The sequence below is a fragment of the Hibiscus syriacus genome, unplaced genomic scaffold (genome assembly GCF_006381635.1).
Source record: "Hibiscus syriacus cultivar Baekdansim isolate YM2019G1 unplaced genomic scaffold, ASM638163v2 tig00110831_pilon, whole genome shotgun sequence".
In the NCBI taxonomy this organism is placed as follows: Eukaryota; Viridiplantae; Streptophyta; class Magnoliopsida; order Malvales; family Malvaceae; genus Hibiscus; species Hibiscus syriacus.
The window spans coordinates 4,371,493-4,395,294 of NW_024062882.1; the positions used below are offsets into that span (position 1 = coordinate 4,371,493).

At 34.9% G+C, this 23,802-nt stretch overlaps 1 pseudogene; it reads left to right on the forward strand.

The window, feature by feature from the left end:
- On the forward strand, window positions 1-23,710 carry LOC120142859 (annotated as a pseudogene).
- The last annotated feature ends 92 nt before the right edge of the window (window positions 23,711-23,802 follow it).

Genomic DNA, 23,802 nt, shown 5'->3' on the forward strand with positions numbered 1-23,802 from the left:
ATGGGGAAGCCTATGGAATTTCATCTTCTACAATCTCTATTAACCAAAACTGCAACGAAAATCATATCAGCAAGGCTAAAGTACATAACATCTCCACGTCCTTATTCTCTAACTCCTCTTGCCTCCCACGCTAAACCCAGAAACCCATCTTCATCCACTCTGCCAAACGAATTCGTAAACTTATGTCACCAAAGGGATCTTCCAAGGGCTTTGAAAGCCATGGCTGCTATGGAAAGTCACGGCCTTTATGCCGACCCCAACACCTACTCCGAGTTAATCAAGTGTTGTATTGCTCGCAACGCTGTAGAACAAGCAGGGCCGGACCCAGAATAAAAATTCAGGGTTGCACAAAAAAAAATTTATAAATTTTTTTAGGGGTTGCACAATATTAAAGGTGACACTTGTATTAATTAAAAAAAATTAGAAAAAATTAACACTAAGTAGACAATTTTATTGCACAAATTTTTTTTTTCTATAAGAATTTAACTGAAATATGAAGATTCTATCTAAAAATCACAAAATATATATATATAAATACTAAAATAGTATCATTTGATTAATATTCCTCACTAAGGGGTTAATGGGTCCGCCCCTGAGAACAAGGCAAGCTCGTTCACAAACACATTTTCGCCAATGGGTTTCAACCTACAAGGTTTCTTCTCCACAATCTCATCAACATGTATGGGAAGTTTTGAATTATTAGAAGAGGCGGAGAATGTGTTCGGCCAATTGCCTGAAAGAGATGTTGTTTCTTGGACGATGACAATATCTGCTTATGCTAAAGCCGGCCTAAGCGGGAAGGCGTTGGAGTTGTTTGTTTTAATCATGGTTTTCAGAATCGGACCGGTTAGTGAATCAGTCATGCTATCGATTCATTGGTTCAACCGATCGAACCGATCTGATCGGTCGGAAGAACTGGATGACGTCATAATTATTTAAAAATTAAATAAAAATACCAAAAATATTTAATAAAAAATATTTTTTTATATCACAAGTCATATTCAAAACAAGTCATATTCAAAGCAAGTAATAACATATACAAGTTAAAAACCATAAAATCAAGTGAAACAAAATGATTTAAATTAACTACAACATAATAATTAATGTAAAACATATTAAATAATAAATATAATTGTCGAAACCGTCTTTCGGTTGGGCCCCGGAATTGGGCTTCGACTTGAAAAATGTGGATTGGAGTCGCCACCGATCATTTACTTTACGAAAAGTGGGTTGATCGGATACCATATTTCTTACATGGTCTGCGTCTTACCAGTGATATGTCGGATCCGGGAGTCGGTTACGGTCAAGGAAGGATTAGCACCATTGAACCGCCCTTTCGGTACTATGTAATTTCCAGTTGTCTTTAATTGCAAAAAATTAAAATTTAAAAATTCGATTCGAGTTGCTTACCTTTGATCGGTTGAGATTATTACTAAAAATGGCAAAATGAATGTCAAATTGAAAAATAAAAATAATAAAGAAATATCAAATAGATTAAAAAAAGGTTTTTAGTAAAGCCTGAATTAAAATGTACTCAATGATGGCTAAAGATTCATAACACATGAACTATAATTAAGGCGCAAACAAACGTGAGAGTTAAAGTGAAATTAACACAGGGACCAAAGTGTTACAATTCAAGAGAATGAAGCTACATCAAACTTCATTTAAAACTAAAATGGTTAATGGCTTAATTTAATCAATGCATTAAACACATGTTCATAAAAAAAACACAAATAAGGGATCATCTCACTGCTTCACGTAAAATACAGAGAGAGAGAGATGTTACAATGCTTTCGCCAGGAATAGGTGAACCGCCGCTCGCAGTCACTCTCCGCCGTTTAGTTTCAAACTTCAAAGGAAAGTTCGTCTCAACGCCAACAATTCGAATCCGTCCCCGGTTTTGAGAGAAGTGGCCTTCAACTCCACGAAAAAGCCAAAAAACCTTTCGATTTTTCACTAATCCGATCTGATCATTCCGCCATTGGATCGTAACTGTTTCGAAGTATGTTGTTCTTCCATGTCTCTCTTTTCCAAATTCGTCGTTTTGTTTCACTTTGATACCTTGGTATCGGAGTTTCAAAATAAGCTGCTCGAAATACTCCTGGACTAAGGGAAGAGATAGTGGCAGGAGAAGGGGAACTGCGGCGTACGATATGGTCTGGGTTTGGTGTAATCAAATACACAGAGAGGAAGGGATGGACAATTTGGTTTTGCTTCCTTCCCTTGCTCTTTTCTGGTTCGGGTTTGAAATAAATCGACCCCAAACGCTTGAATATGGTGAGGTCTCTAGATTTCTTTCGCACCACTGATCTCACACTGTCACCGTTGGATCTTCACAAGGTCGAGATATATTGTTACCCCCGTCATCACCTAGCTCCTCGCCGTTGGAATTTACAAACTGATCGCCGGAGCCACCACCATCTACAACCTCAGGTAAGGTTCTTAGCCTTTTATTTCTTTCTCGAAGTTTAATAAGTGTAAATGACTTGTGTTTTTTTTCTCTGTATTTTCGTCGTATACTCTCTGTGATCCTCCTCCTTTGCTTTGGGTTTACACGTTTTATTTATAATGAAAAGAACACCTATTTTTAGCTTGAGTCCTATGTAAATTGAGACTCTTGATCTGTTGGTTGTTGGTGACGTGCCGAGAAGAACGGCGTCAATTACTATTGTGGATCACTGCTCTATGTGTGGTGAAAAAAGGCTCAGTGGAGGGGGTGGGAACGAAAATTTAGTGTCTACAGCTGCCCCTCTTTGTCCTTTTTCATGGAACGAAAAATAGGGCAAAGATAAAAGGACACAAATTTTTGTTCGCTGAAGTTGAAAAATGACTCTGATATTTCAATTAAGAATAACTCCCTGTCGATTTGAGTTGCGGATGACTCCTCCGTCGTGAAGTCGAGTCCATCTTGAGGCCGTTAGTTCGGAATTTGAATCGAAATGTGGCTCATTGTTGTAGCCCGCTTCAGTTTTCTTCTCGGTTTATAGATCTTTGTTCCAAAAATTCGACTTGGAAGTAATTCTTTAACTCCAAGCTGTGGTTGACAGGCCCTTGAGATGAATGAAATCGAACTCGAAAGGTCTTCGTCGACATATGGCTTTTCTCGGCTTAAACTATGCTGCCGAAAAACAGTTTCTTGTCACTAAGGCACGGTTAACCAGGTCTTCTTCTCGACTTGAAAACCTTGATTACAGCCGGACAGTAGTGTGATTGAGGTATCATCGAGCTGAATAGAGTCGAACTCGACAATTTTATTGACAAATAGCCCTTCTTGCCTTGAGCTATGTTGTAAATGATATGACCTCGAAGTTGAGTGTAATCGAACCCAGGGGTCTTTGGCAGATAGCCCTTCTCGACTTAAGCTATGCTGCAAATGATGTGCCTTAGAGCTGAGCGTAGTCAAACTCAAAGGTCTTTTATTGGCAGATAACCCTTCTCGACTTAAGTTATGCTGCAAATGATATACCTTGGAGCTGAGCGTAGTCGAACTCGAAGGTCTTTGGTGACATATAACCCTTCTAGCCTTGAGTTATGCTGCAAATGATGTGCCCTTGAAGCTGAGTGTAATCGAACTCGAGGGTCTTTGGCATTTCAAGAGAAACTGTCTCAAGAGAGACACCAATTTGTTTCAAGGGAAACTGTCTCAAGGGAGACGAATTTTGTTTCAAGAGAAACTGTCTCAAGGGAGACGAAATTTGTCTCAAGGGAAACAATCTCAAAGGTTTTTGTTGACAGATAACTCTTCTAGCCTTGAGTTATGCTGTACATGATGTGCCCTCGGAGCTGAGTATAATCGAACCCGAAGGTCTTTGGCAGATAGCCCTTCTCGACTTAAGCTATGCTGCAAATGATGTGCCTTGGAGCTGAGCGTAATCGAACTCAAAGGTCTTTGGTTGGCAGACACTCCTTCTTTGAGTTGGATATCCCTCGACGTGAAGTTGAAATCCAATCTAGAGATTGATACTGCTTGTGTGCACGATTCCCTTCGTCACGAAGTTGAAACCGTGGGTGGCCCCTTCGTCGTTAAGCTGAGCCTGGAATTGGATATCCTTCGTCGTGAAGTTGAAATCCAAGTAAGTTGTATTGTTCCAAGTCCAATATCCTCCGCCGTGAAGTTGAAATTGGCTATGGAACTGGAAAATTGTTTGTTGACAACCAGCGGTCCCTTCGTCGTGAAGTTGAACTTGCGTTGTCTGGAGTCCAATATCCTTCGTTGTGAAGTTGAAATTGACTCTGAAATCGAGAAATGTTTGTTGACAACCAACGGTCCCTTCGTCGTGAAGTTGAACTTGCGTTGTCTAGAGTCCAGTATCCTTCGTTGTGAAGTTGAAATTGACTCTGAAATCGAGAAATGTTTGCTGACAACCAGCGGTCCCTTCGTCGTGAAGTTGAACTTGCATTGTCTGGAGTCCAATATCCTTCGCTGTGAAGTTGAAATTGGCTCTGAAATTGGGAAATGTTTGTTGACAACCAGCGGTCCCTTCGTCGTGAAGTTGAACTTGCGTTGCCTGAAGTCCAATGTCCTTCGTTGTGAAGTTGAAATTGGCTCTGAAATTGAGAAGTTGTTTGTTGACAACCAGCGGTCCCTTCGTCGTGAAGTTGAACTTGCGTTGTCTGGAGTCCAATATCCTTCGTTGTGAAGTTGAAATTGGCTCTGAAATTGGGAAATGTTTGTTGACAACCAGCGGTCCCTTCGTCGTGAAGTTGAACTTGTGTTGTCTGGAGTCCAATATCCTTCGTTGTGAAGTTGAAATTGACTCTGAAATCGAGAAATGTTTGTTGACAACCAGCGGTCCCTTCTTCGTGAAGTTGAACTTGCGTTGTCTGGAGTCCAATATCCTTCGCTGTGAAGTTGAAATTGGCTCTGAAATTGGGAAATATTTGTTGACAACCAGCGGTCCCTTCGTCGTGAAGTTGAACTTGCGTTGTCTGGAGTCCAATATCCTTCGCTGTGAAGTTGAAATTGGCTCTGAAATTGGGAAGTTGTTTGTTGACAACCAGCGGTCCCTTCGTCGTGAAGTTGAACTTGCGTTGCCTGGAGTCCAATGTCCTTCGTTGTGAAGTTGAAATTGGCTTTGAAATTGAGAAGTTGTTTGTTGACAACCAGCGGTCCCTTCGTCGTGAAGTTGAACTTACGTTGTCTGGAGTCCAATATCCTTCGTTGTGAAGTTGAAATTGGCTCTGAAATTGAGAAGTTGAAATTTACTCTCGAGCAAATTGTGAGTTCGAGAGAAAATTTTCAATCTGTCGAGTTGGTCGAAGTGTAGCTTCTTGCTGTCGAGCTAAGCAACCACCATCGTTCTTTAAAGGCGCTTACGAATCAAGTATCCTTGACTCTAAAAGCTGCAAAAATCATGTATGCCAAAATGAGGAATGTGATGCACCTAATTATGTCTAAGATGCATGCAACATAAATGAATTATGTGTTATCTCTTCGTGCTTTATCTGCCAATCTGGTCCATGGAATCGATCGTGCCCCATTTGCTTCTCGAGCTTGGGCTTTACAGACATTTCATATCTGAGATTGTTCTGTTTGAAAATGTTTTTCTCATTTTTCTTGTTTCAGGAGAGAAAACGATAAAAATGCTGTAAAATATTATTCACAATTGAATCAAATTATAAACGTGAGTTCAAAGAATATCAAAGGAATCAATAGCTATTTTAACGTTTTCAGAGTTACAGCTCTTTGACCAGTGTCAAATGGATGGGTTGGCTTTAGCTTGGCCTCCTTTATAAGGTTTTGGTAAAAAAAATGTCATTTTTTTAAATATCGCAACATGCTTTGGCACTTCAATTGGGTGCGGACAAAATGACACAACTAGCATGATCACTTACTAGACCTTTTATTTCAGTCCTCTGAAATCTTCTATTTGTTCAAGCTTTGTAGGCTCCTCTAACAAAGACAGTGCAAAAACATCGGTCTAAAAATGAAATTCTTGAGTGCTCGTGTGTAGTTGACTATAACAGGTGTTCCTTAACTCCCTTAGTCCATTTTACCGAAAATTTCTTGCTTAGATAAATTTGATTTAATTTGTCGTTATCTGACTAGCTGAATCCATAAAGCCGGGGCGTTTAACCAATTGCTTTAGAGGGACATCTTAATATTATAATCACAGTTATCAAGTTAACTGAAGGGTTCATCTCATCACAGAGTCTTCAGCCTGACAAGAGTAGTGGAGCAAACACCGAATTGCCAAGTGTCCGAGCAATGTCATGGTTTGAACGTAATCTACTCATAAGGCCAGGGCTTTCAAGTTTCCTCTATAACCAATTGCCTTAGCGGAATAACTCAGTTTTTAAGGATTTAATTTCCTAAGATTGTCAAGAAGAACCTGTTATAGTCTAGGTGTTTTTGAAAGTCAAGGAATCTCATCTTTAGAGTTCAATTTTCAAGCAACTGACCTAAACTGGATTCACCTACTCGACTCTTTCATTTGTAAAGATCATCATCGTCATTGAACGTCTTAAATAAAAAACATAGTAATTGTCATATGCAAATGATGCCCCATGTTGTCCGCACCTTATGAAAGGAAAAGGGTATATTGGTTAATTACAAGAGCAGGGTATGGTGTTTGAGGGTATATTCTGGATAAGGTCAAAGTCTTTTTTTTTTTTTAAACATGTTACTTTGTCAAAGATCCGTAACTTTGAACCATTAACAGAGTTTCTTAATTCAAATGATATTCAAAGAATTGCAAGTTTGCAAATGTGATTTATTGCTCGCCATCATTAAAGCAACATAAATTTATTTAAAAGTCCTTGCAAAAACTTGAGAAAAGAATGAAAAAACAAATCCAAACAGAATGACTCAAATGATGAAATGATATGCCTCACTTAGATGCCCCCAAGTTGTTGAAGCCGATCCGATTCTTGTTACGTATTTTCTGTATGATTCTCTTGATGGTGGAGTAATTCTCGATAGTGCACCCTGGGACTTCGCTATGATTTTCGCAATGAGCGTTCTCATCATACTACCTGGGGTACAGGGCTTCATGGACACCACGTGTGCATCAAACAACTGTTGGTAAAGCTCCTTATATGTCATAGGATCAGAATATTCTCATTTTTGATGAGACATGTGAATGTAATGAAAAAAAGGGAATCATAATGCGAATGTAAAGAAAAGTAACAAAATGCACAATATGTCTGAATGTATGATGCATGAAATGTTCGAGGCATTGATCCGAAAAATGTGCCTATTATTCTGAATAATCCTTATTGGGGACAAAAATGTTACGTCTGAAGAGACAAAAAACTTTTTTGATGGTATAGATCCTGCACAGCCTCTGGAAAGTTGATTCGTCTTCCGCTTTTTCACCGGTTGAATATCTTGTCGAACCATTCCAGTTCCTTTGGCTAAACTTGTGCGGGTAACGAGTTGCTTGCTCCAAAAAAGGTCTCGAATGACTGCATCTCCGGCCTTCGCTCTATGCCGCTCGTTCCAAACGAAAGTGCCATTGGAGCCCTCAATCCGAAGTTTGTCGACCTGTTCTTGGAATAATGGTCTCCGGCTTAGCTAGGGTTTCACCATCTTGTTCTCGTAATTTTCGAAAGGACTCTCCGGGTCAGTAACCATTTCCTCGTCTTGCCCCTGCAACTTTTGCCTCTGAGTATTCTTTGATCACGGTTGGACTTCTGAGCTTTTTATCTCTTTGTATTATAACCCCTTTGTCCATTAATGCAGATTATTTACGTTTAACAAACACATTTTTTGTGGATCAATACCTCGTTTTAATGATGCGAATGATAAAAAAAATGCCAAAGAATAAAAATGAAAGGAGGAAAAAAAAAGTTAGTGAGATAATGATGATAATAATAAAAATGATGAAAATGAAAAGTCTTACCCCACATGATAATCTACCCGAACATGCTTAATATTCCTACACATACATGATTTCTATCCCGCATGTTAATTTTAAACAAATCCTAGCCGCATATTTGTCTAGTTCGCATGCTTTGAAAAATAATGCAGGAAACGAAACAGCCTAGGGTTTGGAATGAGGTTTTGGGGTGGGCTCTAATTCTATGTACTCTCCCGGCTTAGGTTCTAAAAAGGTACTCGAGTTCTCCTTGCCGGTGCCCCCTTGGGCTTGCCAGACCCTTAGTCCTAAACCCATCACAGGCTTGTGTGGACTAAGTTAAACTCGAGAGGACACATTCCCTTATGCCCGCACGGTGAATAAATTCACACGAAGACATAAGGTATATGAATCCCGAAGGCTACTTGCTAGGCATATGCGGTGAATAAATTCACACGAATGCGTCGCTTTCACCCCCACTTAAAACGGGTTTGGAGCTCGGGTTTAGAGCTTAGAGATGACAATTTTGAAAAATCTGAAATCATTGAACAAACGTTAGTACAACTATTTACTTGAAAGATAATCAAAGGTAAATAATCGGAACAGAATAAATAAATTAAAATTTAAACTTACAATTTTCGCATAAAAAGACAACCAGAAATTAATTCTGGCCTGACTCACTTACATGTCCCCAGCGGAGTCACCAAGCTGTCGAAACCGTCTTTCGGTTGGGCCCCGGAATTGGGCTTCGACTTGAAAAATGTGGATTGGAGTCGCCACCGATCATTTACTTTACGAAAAGTGGGTTGATCGGATACCATATTTCTTACATGGTCTGCGTCTTACCAGTGATATGTCGGATCCGGGAGTCGGTTACGGTCAAGGAAGGATTAGCACCATTGAACCGCCCTTTCGGTACTATGTAATTTCCAGTTGTCTTTAATTGCGAAAAATTAAAATTTAAAAATTCGATTCGAGTTGCTTACCTTTGATCGGTTGAGATTATTACTAAAAATGGCAAAATGAATGTCAAATTGAAAAATAAAAATAATAAAGAAATATCAAATAGATTAAAAAAAGGTTTTTAGTAAAGCCTGAATTAAAATGTACTCAATGATGGCTAAAGATTCATAACACATGAACTATAATTAAGGCGCAAACAAACGTGAGAGTTAAAGTGAAATTAACACAGGGACCAAAGTGTTACAATTCAAGAGAATGAAGCTACATCAAACTTCATTTAAAACTAAAATGGTTAATGGCTTAATTTAATCAATGCATTAAACACATGTTCATAAACAAAACACAAATAAGGGATCATCTCACTGCTTCACGTAAAATACAGAGAGAGAGAGAGGGAGAGAGAGAGAGAATGTTACAATGCTTTCGCCAGGAATAGGTGAACCGCCGCTCGCAGTCACTCTCCGCCATTTAGTTTCAAACTTCAAAGGAAAGTTTGTCTCAACGCCAACAATTCGAATCCGTCCCCGGTTTTGAGAGAAGTGGCCTTCAACTCCACGAAAAAGCCAAAAAACCTTTCGATTTTTCACTAATCCGATCTGATCATTCCGCCATTGGATCGTAACTGTTTCGAAGTATGTTGTTCTTCCATGTCTCTCTTTTCCAAATTCGCCGTTTTGTTTCACTTTGATACCTTGGCATCGGAGTTTCGAAATAAGCTGCTCGAAATACTCCTGGACTAAGGGAAGAGACGGTGGCAGGAGAAGGGGAACTGCGGCGTACGATATGGTCTGGGTTTGGTGTAATCAAATACACAGAGGAAGGGATGGACAATTTGGTTTTGCTTCCTTCCCTTGCTCTTTTCTGGTTCGGGTTTGAAATAAATCGACCCCAAACGCTTGAATATAGTGAGGTCTCTAGATTTCTTTCGCACCACTGATCTCACACTGTCACCGTTGGATCTTCACAAGGTCGAGATATATTGTTACCCCCGTCATCACCTAGCTCCTCGCCGTTGGAATTTACAAACTGATCGCCGGAGCCACCACCATCTACAACCTCAGGTAAGGTTCTTAGCCTTTTATTTCTTTCTCGAAGTTTAACAAGTGTAAATGACTTGTGTTTTTTTTCTCTGTATTTTCGTCGTATACTCTCTGTGATCCTCCTCCTTTGCTTTGGGTTTACACGTTTTATTTATAATGAAAAGAACACCTATTTTTAGCTTGAGTCCTATGTAAATTGAGACTCTTGATCTGTTGGTTGTTGGTGACGTGCCGAGAAGAACGGCGTCAATTACTATTGTGGATCACTGCTCTATGTGTGGTGAAAAAAGGCTCAGTGGAGGGGGTGGGAACGAAAATTTAGTGTCTACAATAATTATATAATTATAATTAAAAAATAAATTTAGGGCTAAAAAAATCATAACAAAATAATATTGTTTGGTTTAATTTTTTTTTAAAACAATCTCACATGGCTAAGAAACATAGAAGAGCATCCCAAAAGTCTAAAGAGTAAAAATATGAGAACAAAAACAATCTCACATGGCTAAGAAACATAGAAGAGCATCCTAACTAACTTCTATAAATAATAGAGGTAATTTGACATTCAAAATCATGGAGCCTTTTGGTGAGCATTGAGTGAACTATTCTTACACTTCAATCAAGCTCGAATGTTAGGCTTCAATCGAGCTTCTAAATTTTTTTTAAGTTCAAGCCTTTTCGAGTTCAAGTTTCAATATTATATTTCGAGTTCGAGTTGAACTTGATAATTTTTAGCTCGTGAGTTTGAGTCGAGTTGAGCTTACTTTTAAAGTTTTCAAGTTCGAGTCGAGCTCAGCAATTCTCGAGTTCGACTTGACTCGTTTAACAAACGACGTTGTTTGGTTTAATTTTTTTTTAAAAACAAAAAACAAAATTGGCGGTTTTTCCTGATTTTTCTCGATTTTTTCCTGTTTTCAGCCGGTCTAATTTGAACGGTTCAACGGTTCCGGCCGGTTCACTGATAGCGGTTTAACCGGTGTAGATTGAACCGGACTAGACAGCGATTCCCGGTTGAACCGGCCGGTCCGATCCGATTTTCAAAACAATGGTTTTAAAGCTTAGAGACGGAATGTTGCCTAATATGTGTACTTTCTCCAGGTCCTGTAATGGGGCTGTTCAATCTTAGGCAGCTTCATTGTGGTATAATAAAGCTGGGTTAGAGTCTGATGTTTGTCTTATTAATGTTTATTCGAAATTGGGTAAGTTAATTGATGCGATTTGTATTTTTAATGAAATTGAAACCAAGAGTTTGGTTGTTTGGAGTTCTATTATTGGAAGGTTTACACATAATAATGATGGTCATGAAGCTTTGAATCAGTTAAGAGTGTGAAAAGAGCAGGTTTTACTGCTGATCAAACCACACTAGTGTCGCAACGTCCTAAAAAATCAAGGATTTAAGTTTAGGTATTCGTTTCGACTAAAAATAAAAACATGATTTGAGTGAATCGCCTCCAATATTTGTTTAGGGTATGATTGGATCACCCAAAAATGTTTTGTTATTTTAATAAAATCTTAATTTTAAAATTTATTAAAATAACATTTTGGTATATTTTTCCAAAAAATGAGTTCGAGAGTCGATTACGTATAAAAAATGGTTAACACTCTCACAACGCCCGAAAATCGGTACCAAGTCGGTTAATTATTGTCCTTGCAATGGAACTCATGGATTCAAACTTAATTTAATTAATGATCCCCTATTTAGTTAAATAAATATCATAATGTTTAAAATCCATGAGAAAAGATTATTGATTCAAACATTTAATTGGAGAAAGTTAACCATCTTATATGAGGAAGAATGGTGTTTCATTCACAATTAAATCGTTCAATCACTAATCTCCTTATCGAAAACTTTAATTTGCATTTCAATGTTTCGAACCGAAAGGGAATCACCACCTAATATAAAGTAGAGTGACAATTCCCTAGAAGGAAACAAAGAATATCAAATTCATGGTATTTATTTACCTAAAGTTGTGCGATAAACAAGAATTTTATTAATGAAAATTACCGACCCTTTAAGATAGATATAGGACGTTCGAATATTTATAAATATCGAACCTAAATCTTCAAATAGGGTCGAGAGGCTCATTTTCGATATATCTAAATATGAGAATATTTCCCTTTCTACCTTCCGAATCAATTTTAAAAGTGATTATTTTTATTGGTTTCACTGGAGGGTGCTCGTTCACTTTAAATTACCAAATCGAATTATCGATATGGGTTAGGATAACTCGTTTTGATAATTCAAATTAAGCATGCATTGCCTTTTAATTCATTATTGAAAAGGTTGAGTGATGCGGATGAGAATATCACGCTTTGAAATTAAATATAAATGTCATGCAATCAAACAACATGCTTCATAGAATATCATTAAAAAAATTGAAGGAACAAATCAAATAATCACTTTAATTTACATGCTTGGATTATAATGCAAATAATACATAAACAATTTAAAATAAAGAGTAAACAAATTGTATTAAAAATAAAGTTTGAGGGCAAATTAAAGAGAAGATTAAAATTACTTATCTTTAAGAATCTCTTACTGTATAATATGCAAAATAATAAAAATAAAGTTATGAGTATCACGATAGAAGAAAACAATATAAAATATACATAAAAAGATAAATTAAGTTAACATAAAAAATAAATAAAAACATGAATGTATAAAATTTAAAAGTACATAAAATTAATATGGAAAAGAATAGTAAATACAAATATATTCAAAGAAGTAAAAAGGAAAGATTTAAAATGTTGTATTAACAAAGAATGAAAGTAAATCAAGTTAATATTTTAATCAATAAATCAATCATAACAAAAAAAAAATAAAGAAAATTAAGCAATAAAATAAAAAAAACAAATGTGGAAATTTTTAAAAAAAAATAAAGAGAAAAACTATATTTAAGAAAAGAAAATAAAAAAAACGTGAACTTAAAAAAGTTTATGATAAATAAAGGTGAAGTTGGAAAATTAATTCAAAAAGAAAAAAAACAAATTTTCAAATAAAATGAAGAATTATAAAAATAATTATCTCCTACACTTGTGAAACAAGCGGATTCCATAAGGATCCAGAACATGTCATTAGGCTATTTAATTGAATAGTAAATCTATTTTTTTTTAAATACTTCTTCATTCAAGATAGATTGTAGTTTTCATCGAGAAAACTTAAGGAATGATAAGTCCATAAAGATTTAGTTTAAAATCATTTTTCTCATTCATTATTTTTCTCTCATCCAACAAGATTATCAAAAAGTAAGATCGTAATTAACCGAAACAATGACAAATAAAATAAGAAGAGAAATAAAAACATGTCGGTTTTCATTGAGAAACCTCAAGAAATGCTAGATTTTAAAATCTATTCAATATTATTTTTCTTGTTTATTAGTTTTCTCTCATCCGATCGACTTTTTTAAAAAAAAAGTCAAAATTGATTTAAAAAAATAAGAAAAAGAAAATATAAGAATTATCTCTTTTTTAAATTATTTTTTATTGCTTGTATTCTCAAATTACAATGTTTGAGTGGCTCCCCTTTTCTTCCCAAAAAATTTGTGTCATTTACATAAGATGTATGCCTATTTATAGGCTCCTAAAAACCAAAAAGAGAAAACCTTAGCATCTTTTAATTAAATTAGGTACACTAATTAAAAAAATAATCCTAAACTAATCAAAATATTATAAATTACCCTAAATACATTACGAAAAGTGTAAAAGTGAATTTAATTACAAATATTCAATAAAATTATTGACAATTTGTAATAAATTAAATTCTCATATTGGGCATGTATCTAATTTTTGTAGCGTTGTCTTCTCTAAAATAAGCATATATTGAGTTTCCCATGTCCGATTGAGGCTTTTCAAAATGCATTAGAAAGCTAACTGAAAGTCTGTCACATCTCAAGAAGACATCATTACCTGGAAATACACGAATCTTACTTGTAATATTTTTGTAATTTGGTTGATATCATAGACTTCAAAATCAGCTTCACTAAAACGTTTGAGCCTTGGGAAAAAACTAGGCCGAACGAAAATCGGGTATTACAACTCTCCCTCTTTGCTCATTGGCGTGTAATGTGAATAGAGCAAAGATAAAAAAAATCGATTTTTTCAGTTCACTTCGTCGATTTACTTCCTCATCTTTCCATGAAGATTAAATCTGAAAAATTGTTGTGTGCTTCCCCATCTATTCATGAAGGTTAAATCACAATAACTTTGATGATTTGCCCCACCATCTCTTCACGGAGATCAAATCTGAAAATTTTGATGATTCGTTCCATCATATCTTCATGGAAATCAAATCTAAAAAACTTTGATGATTCGCACCACTATCACTTTGTGGAGATCAAATCTGGAAACTTTGGCGATTTTTCCTACCATCTCTTCATGGAGATAAAAACTAAAAACTTTGATGATTTACCCCACTATCTCTTCGTGGAGATCAAATATGAAAACTTTGATGATTCGTTCCATCATCTCTTCATGGAAATCAAATCTGAAATACTTTGACGATTCGCTCCACCATCACTTCGTGGAGATCCAATTTGAAAACTTTGACGATTTCTCCCACTATCTCTTAGTGGAGATCAAATCTGAAAACTTTGACGATTTGCCCCATCATCTCTTCGCAGAGATCAAATATGAAAACTTTAACGATTTATCCTACCATCTTTTCGTAGAGATCAAATCTGAAAACTTTGATAATTTGCCCCACCATCTCTTTGCGAAGATCAAATCTAAAAACTTTAATGATTCGTTCTATCGACTCGTCATGGAAATCAAATCTAAAAAACCTTGATGATTTTCTCTACCATCATTTCGTGGAGATCCAATCTAGAAACTTTAGCGATTTATCCCACCATCTCTTCATCGACATCAAATTTGAAAACTTTAACTATTCGCCCCACCATCTTTTTGCGGAGATCATATCTTAAAACTTTGATGAGTCGTTCCATCATCTCTTCATGGAAATCAAATATGAAAAACCTTGATGATTTACTCCGACATCACTTCGTGTGGATCCAATATGGAAATTTTGGTGATTTGTCCCACCATATCTTCAATTAGATCAAATCTGAAAAAAATTGACGACTTTTGAACTCTTTTGCATTGGAAATCTTGAAACATTCAATCATTTATGTAATTATCATGAATTTAATGCTCTTATTTATGCCTAGAATGTAAAACATGAACTTCTAATATCAACGCATTCATTAATTCATTTTGACTCATGACCATGCCTTTTTCTTCATTTAGAACATCTGATCTTTTGGGAATATTTTTAACGAAATCCTCAAGAAAAGGGAATCAAAGTTTTTCATGAAAATGAATGTAATGGTGATTTTTTATGCAAAGATTGAATATTTCATGATGCAAGTGAATGCTTCCATGAATGATAATGATGCAAAGATGTGTGAGAAGTCTTCACTCTTTGATTTTCTGATTTTCCTCATTTTTTTCTCACTGAAGTGCTTGTAATATTGACTCAAAAAAAAATTCTTCATGCCCCAACAAACTCTTGCCCCCAATGTTTCACTTCCTTTCCCCAACATTGATTATGGGCTTTTATGTCTGAGAGACCTTTGTTAGTTTCCAAGATGCACTATCTTGTTTGAAAATGTTTTTTCTCCAGAACAATAATTATGCCCTTTTTAAACTCACAATTGAAGCGAAGTATCAATTCACTGAATATCAAATAAATCAATCACTCTTTTATTTAAAAAATTATAGCCATTTTACAAGAGTCAAGATTGATGGGTCATTCTGGGAAGGTAACGTGATTCAGGTTGGCTAATTTTTGGGTTTTGAAAACATTTCGAGATGCCCCCACTATTTCAAGTTGATCCTCAAATAAGATGAAAACAAGATGGTGTGATTAGTATATTCAATTGTTAGACTTCTTATAAAGCATTTATATTTCAGTTCTCAGAAATCTTCATTATGTTCAAGATTTATAAACTCTTTTAGCATAGGTAATGCATAAATATCAATCTAAAAACAAAATTTTTGAGTGTTTGTTTGTTGTTAACTATAATAGATATTTCCTAACTCCCTTAGTCCACTTTTTATCGAACCCCATTCTCAATTCACATTTACTTTAGGCCTTACTTCATTTCTTTAAATTATACTTTGTTTATGTTTGATGTCATTGCTTCTAATTTTGCTGGGAGATTTATCTCGACACATAGAGATTAGTTTCATGATCTGCATGTAATCGTATTCATAAAGTTGGAGCTATTGACATGGCCTATTACTTTAACGGAACACCCTTAATTAAAGGACTCAAGTGTCAGAAAGTCTTCGAGTTGACAACTCAAATGAAACTCACTTTATAAAGCTTGGACATTACCTCCATAGTTATTTCAGACATTACCTCCGAATATTAACTGCTTACTACTTTTAGCGGAGTGCCCCCAACAATGTTAAAATTAGCTTTAATTACTACCACATTATTCCTTGGGTTTTTGATTTCAAGATTTTCTAAGCTCGTCAAGAAGAATCTGTTATAGTCTGAGTGTCATGTAAAATCAAGAAACTTCATTCTTACAACTCAATTTGCAAGCAACTAATCTAAGCCAAATTCGTATATTTCATTATTCCATTTGTGAAGACTATATATTGTCATAGAACGTCTTCAACATGAATGCAAGCTAATTGACCTTGCAATATCATGCACTAAAGATGCCCCATCTTATCTGCTTCCATACTTACATAAGCATTTGATGTTTTCGTTTTGTTGGGGAAATGTTTCTTTGGGTAAAAGGTATGAGTATGAACATGAGTCAATAATAAACGAATATTATTTTTTTGAATTTTTTTTATCTTATCTTATGTCAAAAAGTTATAATCTTGATTGTGAAAAGAACATCATATTATATTTGATATTTAATGAACTTCAATAAAAAGTACGTTTCATTGCTCATAGTAAAAAAAGACATAATATGAACTCAAATGTTTATTCACCCTTACAAGATAACCTATTGCCCCAGTTATAAGCGAATAAGGAAAGATTGAGTATTATTCTAAAAAAACCTTGGAAACCACATATAACTCTTCAGCAGTCCAGTTGTTAAGCACAAAATTAGGCAGAAGTGGATGAATCCTAGCCCTATTATTCATTTCAACACATTCCCCTATTATGGCACGTGTCCATGATTAGGTAAAAGATTATGGGTAACATTAGATGGCTCTGGGTTATTAAAGTTAATGGTGTTCTTATCCCGAAGCCTTTGAACCACCCTCTTGAATCCAAGATAATTTTTAATAGTTTGTCCAGGAATACCAACATGATAATCTTATTGAGCATTTGTGTCATACCACTTAGGGTAGGGAGGTTGTAAAGGATCCACATGAAATGGAGACACATCATGTTTGTCATAAAGCTCCTAAAATAACTCTTTTTATGTTACAGGGATTGGATCAATTCTATCTATATCCTTTTTTACCCATGGTTCTCTTGAATCTTATCCTGACGGGTTTGATGTTGCTGTTACCTTTGGTCGAGAGATGGCAATAACTTGTCCAGAACTTTAGGTGCTTACATTGTTAACTTCATCATCTTTCTTTTTTACAGCGGGTCGTCTAGCAGATTCACTTCCTTCTATTTTGCCATGCTTGTTGTCCATCTCTATCATCTCCCTGGAAATGATTATGTCAGCAAAATTTCTAAAATGATTCCCAACCATATGTCCTATAAATGGGGCTTTCAGGGTGCTCACAAAGAGCATTGTTGTCTCTTCTTTATCCAATCAGGGATGAACCTGCAAAGTTATGTCTCTCCATCTTTAGGCATATTGTCTAAAGTTTTCATTCGACTTTTTCTTCATTCTTTGGAGCATGATCCGATTAGGTCTTATGTCTTTCACATGCTTATATTGTTCAAGCAAGGACTTAGCTAAATCTTTATATGATATGATATGAACTCTGCTATATTGATTATACCAGCGTGTAACCGAACCTGTCAATCTTTTTTAAAGTAATGGATCAATAACTGATCATTTCCTATATACCCTGTCATTTTTCAGCAGAACATGGTGATATGTTGCGAATGTCAACTATTCCCATCAAACTTTTCAAAGTCTAGAACTTTGAATTTTGGGGGCAAGATTAGATCTAGCACCAAGCTTAACTCTTTGGCATCAACTTGATAAAGATTGTCTTCGCCTTTGACAACGTTAAGTTGATCCTCCATTTGTTTCATTTTGTTCATTTTGTTCTCCAACAACTTAGACTTAACTTCCTTGTCAAAATCAAGGACATTTTCAGACCGATGCTTCTCAAAGTTTGAGCTCGTAGTAGCATGAACATTCACACTAATGTCTGGAAAATTAATTTCCAACTTCTTTGTTTGAGTGGATCTTTCCTCATTAGCTTTAATGTGAGTTAGGGTAAAGCCAATGGATATATGTGATCTTTCATACTTATGATAGGCCCTTTTCCATGTTCTTCGTTCCTTCATCCAATAAGTCAGTAAACTTCTTGAACATGTCTTCTTGAGCCTTCAATATTTTCTCTTGCAAGTTCTGTTGAGCTTTTGCAAACTTTTCTTCAAGATCTTCTCTAACTTAGCCAAATTCTCATCCATGGTCTTTTTTGCTAATGTTGTATGGATGTGGTTTTTCCAATGCTTTCTCTTTAAGAAGAAATTACTCTTATTATTTAATCATAAATTTTATAATGAAGGCATGTTAAAAATGAGCTAATAATGTAAGTGAAAAAATGCATGAAAAAAGGAGTAAATCATTGATAATGAAATGAAATGATAGAAAATGAAAATAAAGAACAAAATAAAAGAGTTAGTAAATGTGAGATAATTGATAAAATCAAAGTTGATAATTAAAAAGTACCTACCTCGAACATGGCATCTACCCAAATATTAATAGGATAAATTCTACCTACATGTGATTTTTGTCCCCATGCTTTGTTAGCAGAAATAAATCATAACCACATTATTTCTGGTTTGCATGCTTTGTGCTTGTAAAAATAAAAGGGAAATGATAGAGGTTGATTTCTCATTTGTGTACACCTATTCGGGAATTCCTATGGGTTCGGCATGGTTTCAACCCGGGTAAATTTCTATGTTTCTTTGCATGCATGGTTTTGGCTCTAAGGATAAAGGTACTCGAATTATCCTTGTTGGTGCCCCCCTTGGGCTTGCCAGACCCTCGATCCTAAACCCATCACAAGCTTATATGGATCAAGTTAAATCCGATAGAATGCATTTCCTTATGCCTGACACGGAGAAACGTATCCCATTAAGGCATAAGGTGTAGACCCGAAGGCTAGTTACTTGACCTGACACGAGGAAACATATCATACGAAGACGACGCTTTCACCCCCTCTTAAAAGTGATAACCCGAGTATAGGGTTTATGTCATACAAATGCAGTGAGTGTGTAAGGAAAAATCTATCAACCTTTACAAAATTGACAAACATTTCTTAAAACAATCAATTCAACTCATACAATCTAAGAATATGAAAACCACGAATACACATTAGTAAGAACAATCACAAGTATGCACATGTTATTAGGGTTTAAGATGAATGCAAACAAACAAGCAGAACCAAGGGATCAAGAATTAAATTAAATTGAATTCAAAATTTCCATTGCAAGACAATAATTAATCAACTAATGGCATGACTCTCTAAAGTCCCCAGCGGAGTCTCCATACTATCGCAACGTCCTGAAAAATCAATGGTTTAATTTTAAGGGTTCGTTTCAACTAAAAATAAAAATATGGTTCGAGGGAGTCACCACAAATCTTTGTTTAGAGTGTGATTCGATCACCCAAAAATGTTTTGTTATTTTAATAAAATCTTAATTTTTAAAATGTATTAAAATAAATTTTTGGTTTACTTTTCCAGAAAATGAATTCGGGAGTCGATTACGTGTGAGGAATGGTTAACACACCCAAAACGCCTGAAAATCGGTACCTAGTCGATTAATTATTTTTCTTGCAATGGAACTCATGGATTCAGGCTTAATTTAATTAATGATCCCCTATTTAGTTAAATAAATACAATGATGTTTAACATCCAGGAGAAAAGATCAACGATTCGAACATTTAATTGGAGAAAATTAACCACCTTATATGAGGAAGAATGATTTTTCATTCCCAATTAAATCGTTCAATCACTAATCTCTTTATCAAAAACTTTAACTGATATTCCAACGTTTCGAACCGAAAGGGAATCACCACCTAATCTAAGATAGGGTGACAATCACCTAGAAGGAAATAAGGAATATCTAATTCATGGTATTTATTTACCTAAAGTTGTGCGACATACAAGAATTTTATTAATGAAAATTATTAGCCCTTTAAGATAGATAGGGGATGTTCGAATATTTATAAGTATCAAACCTAAACCTCTAAATAGGGTTGAGAGACACATTTTTGATAAATCTGAATATGGGAACATTTCCCTTTCTAACTTCCTGATCAATTTTAAAAGTGATCATTTTTATTGGTTTCACTGGAGGGTGCTCTTTCACTTTAAATTATCAACCCAGGTGAGTTAGGATAACTCGTTTTAAGTGCATTGCCTTTTAATTCATTATTGAAAAGGTTGAGTGATGCGGATGAGGATAGCATACTTTGAAATTAAATATAAATGTCATGCAATCAAATAACATGCTTCATAGAATATCATTAAAAGCAATTTAAAGGAACAAACCAAAGAATCACTTTAATTTACATGCTTTGATTATAATGTAAATAATACATGAACAATTTACAATAAAGAGTAAATAAATTGTTTTAAAAATAAAGTTTGAGGGCAAATTAAAGAGAAGATTAAAATTACTTTTCTTTAAGAATCTCGTATTGTAAAAAAATGAATTAAGGTTATGGTAAAAAAATTAAGTATAATATGCAAAATAATAAAATAAAGTTACGAGTATCACGATAGAAGAAAACAATATAAAATATACAAAAAAAGATAAATTAAGTTAACATAAAAAATAAATAAAAACATGGAAGTATAAAAATTAAAAGTAAATAAAACTAATATGGAAAAAATAATAAATACAAATATATTCAAATAAGTAAAAAAATAATTCAAATTAAAAAGGAAATATTTAAAATGTTGTATTAACAAACAAAGAAAGTAAATCAAGTTAATATTTTAATCGATAAATCAATCATAATAAAAAAATAAAGAATAAATAAATAAATAAGAAATAAAGAAAATTAAGCAATAAAATCTAAAAAACAAATGTGAAAGTTTTTTAAAAAATAAAGAAGAACACTAAATAAAATCTAAAAATAAAGGTGAAGTTGGAAATTTAATTCAAAAAGGAAAACAAAATTCAAATAAGATAATGGAATTATAAAAATAATTATCTCTTACCCTTGTGAAAACACACGGATTCCATAGGGATCCAAAACGGGTCATTGGGTCATTTAACTAAATAATATATCTATTTTTTTAAATACTTCTTCATTCAAAATAAATTGTGGTTTTCATCGAGAAAACTCAAGGAATAGTAAATCCATAAAGATTTAGTTTAAAACCATTTTCCTAGTTCATCATTTTTCTTTCATTTGACAAGATTTTCAAAAAGTAAGATCGTAATTAACCGAAACAATGACAAATAAAATAAGAAGAGAAATAAAAAAATGTCGGTTTTCATTGAGAAACTTCAAGGAATGCTAGATTTTAAAATGTATTTAATAGTATTTTCTTTGTTCCTCTGTTTTATCTCATCCGTTTGAGTTTTTGAAAAAAATCTTGAAATTGATTTTTAAAAAATAAGAATAATGGAAAAAAATAAGAAAAAGAAAAAGATAAGAATTATCTTTTTTTTAAAAAAATTTATCTTTTATTGCTTGCATTCTCAAATTACAATGTTTGGTTGGCTATCCTTTTCTCCAAAAAAAAACATGTGTCATTTACATAAGATGTGTGTCTATTTATAGGCTCCTAAAAACCCTAAAAGATAAAACTTTAGTATCTTTTAATTAATGCTAGGTACACTAATAAAAGAAAAATAATCCTAAAATAATAAAAATATCATAAATTACCCTAAATACATGAATTTAATTATAAATATTCAATAAAATTATTGAAAATTCGTATTAAATTAAAATTCTCATATTGGGCATATATCTAATTTTTTTCACGCGTTGTCTTTCGCTAAAATAAACATATCTTGAGTTTTCGAATTTCGATTGAGGTTTTTAAAAATGCGTTGGAAAGCTAATTGAAAGCCCGTCACATCTCAAGAAGACATCATGCCCTGGAAATGTACGAATCTTTCTTGAAAATTTGTTGCAATTTGGATGATGTCCCAGACTTCAAAAGCAACTTCAATTCAAAATCAGCTTCAATAAAACGTCTGAGCCTTGAGAAAAAACTAGGCCGGACGAAAATCGAGTATTACAACTAGCAAGTGTTATAAGAGCCTGTACTTGTTCAGAAGTAGGGAGGCAAGTCCATGTTCATGTGTTGAAGTGTGATGCGAATATTATACTTAGTAGTGCACTTTTGGATATGTATTGTAAGAGCGGTAGTTTGGAGGATGCCAAGTCGATTTTCGAGCGGATGGTTCATAAGAATGTGATTTCTTGGAATACAATGATTGGAGGGTTCGCATTGAATAGTGATGGCGTCGAAGATTTGAATCAGTTTAAGAGTATGAAAAGAGCTGGCTTTACAGCTTCTCAAACTACACTAGCAAGTGTTTTAAGAGCCAGTATTGATTTAGCTCTTTTAGGAGGGAAGCATGTCCATGTTCATGTGTTGAAGGTTGAAGTGAATATTATACTCAATACTGCACTTTTGGATATGTACTGTAAGAGCGGTTGTCCGGAGGATGCTAAGTTGGTTTTCGAGCGGATGGTTCATAAGAATGTGATTTCATGGAATACAATGATTGAAGGGCTTGTGTTGAATGGTCATGACGATGAAGCTTTGAATCAGTTAAAGAGTATGAAAAGAGCTAGCTTTACGTCTGATCAAACCACACTAACAAGTGTTTTTAGAAGTAGGAAAGCAAGTCCATGTTCATGTGTTGAAGTTCGACGCGAATTGTATACTAAATAATACACTTTTGGATATGTACTGTAAGAGCGGTAGTTTGGAGGATGCCAAGTTTATTTTCGAGCGGATGGTTGATAATAATGCGATCTCATGGAGTATGATGATCGGAGGTTTTGCCCTGAATAGTGATGGCGTCGATGAAAAGAGCTGGCCTTACAGCTTCCCAAGCTACACTAGCAAGTGTTCTAAGAGCCTGCACTGGTTTAGCTCTTTTAGAAGTAGGGAAGCAAGTCCATGTTCATGAACTGAAGTGTGATGCGAATATTATACTCAGTAGTGCACTCTTGGATATGTATTGTAAGAGCGGTAGTTTGGAGGATGCAAAATCGGTTTTCGACCGGATAGTTCATAAGAAGGTGATTTCCTGGAATACAATGATCGGAGGGTTCTCGTTGAATGGCGATGGCATCGAAGCCTTAAATCTGTTTAAGAGCATGAAATGAGCAGGCTTTACAGCTGATCAAGCCACACTAACAAGTGTTCTGAGAGCCTGCACTGGTTTAGCTCTTTTAGAAGTAGGGAGGCAAGTCCATGTTCATGTGTTGAAGTGTGATGCGGATTCTATACTCGGTACTGCACTTTTGGACATGTATGTAAGCGTGGTAGTTTGGAGGATGCGAAGTCGATTTTCGAGCGGATGGTTCATAAGGATGTGATTTCATTGCAGACGATGATTGCAGGCTTAGTTCAAAGTTGTTTTAGCCAAGAGGAAATTAAAGCTATTTGATGAAGGCTTCGGGTATGAAACCGGATTATATCACCGTCCTTGGGCTTCTTTTCGCTTGTACCGATACCGGTCTTGTTGTCAATGAAGAGCTTTTACGGGATCAGTGGCGGATGCAAGTGTGGCTCAGGGTAAGCAACTCAGAAACACTTTCTTAAGTCTTGAGAAAGAATGTAGATATCATTTATTTTTGAAGTACCATTCTAATTTAGTTTTTTTGGGACGATTTTAACTCAAAATTTGATCTCAT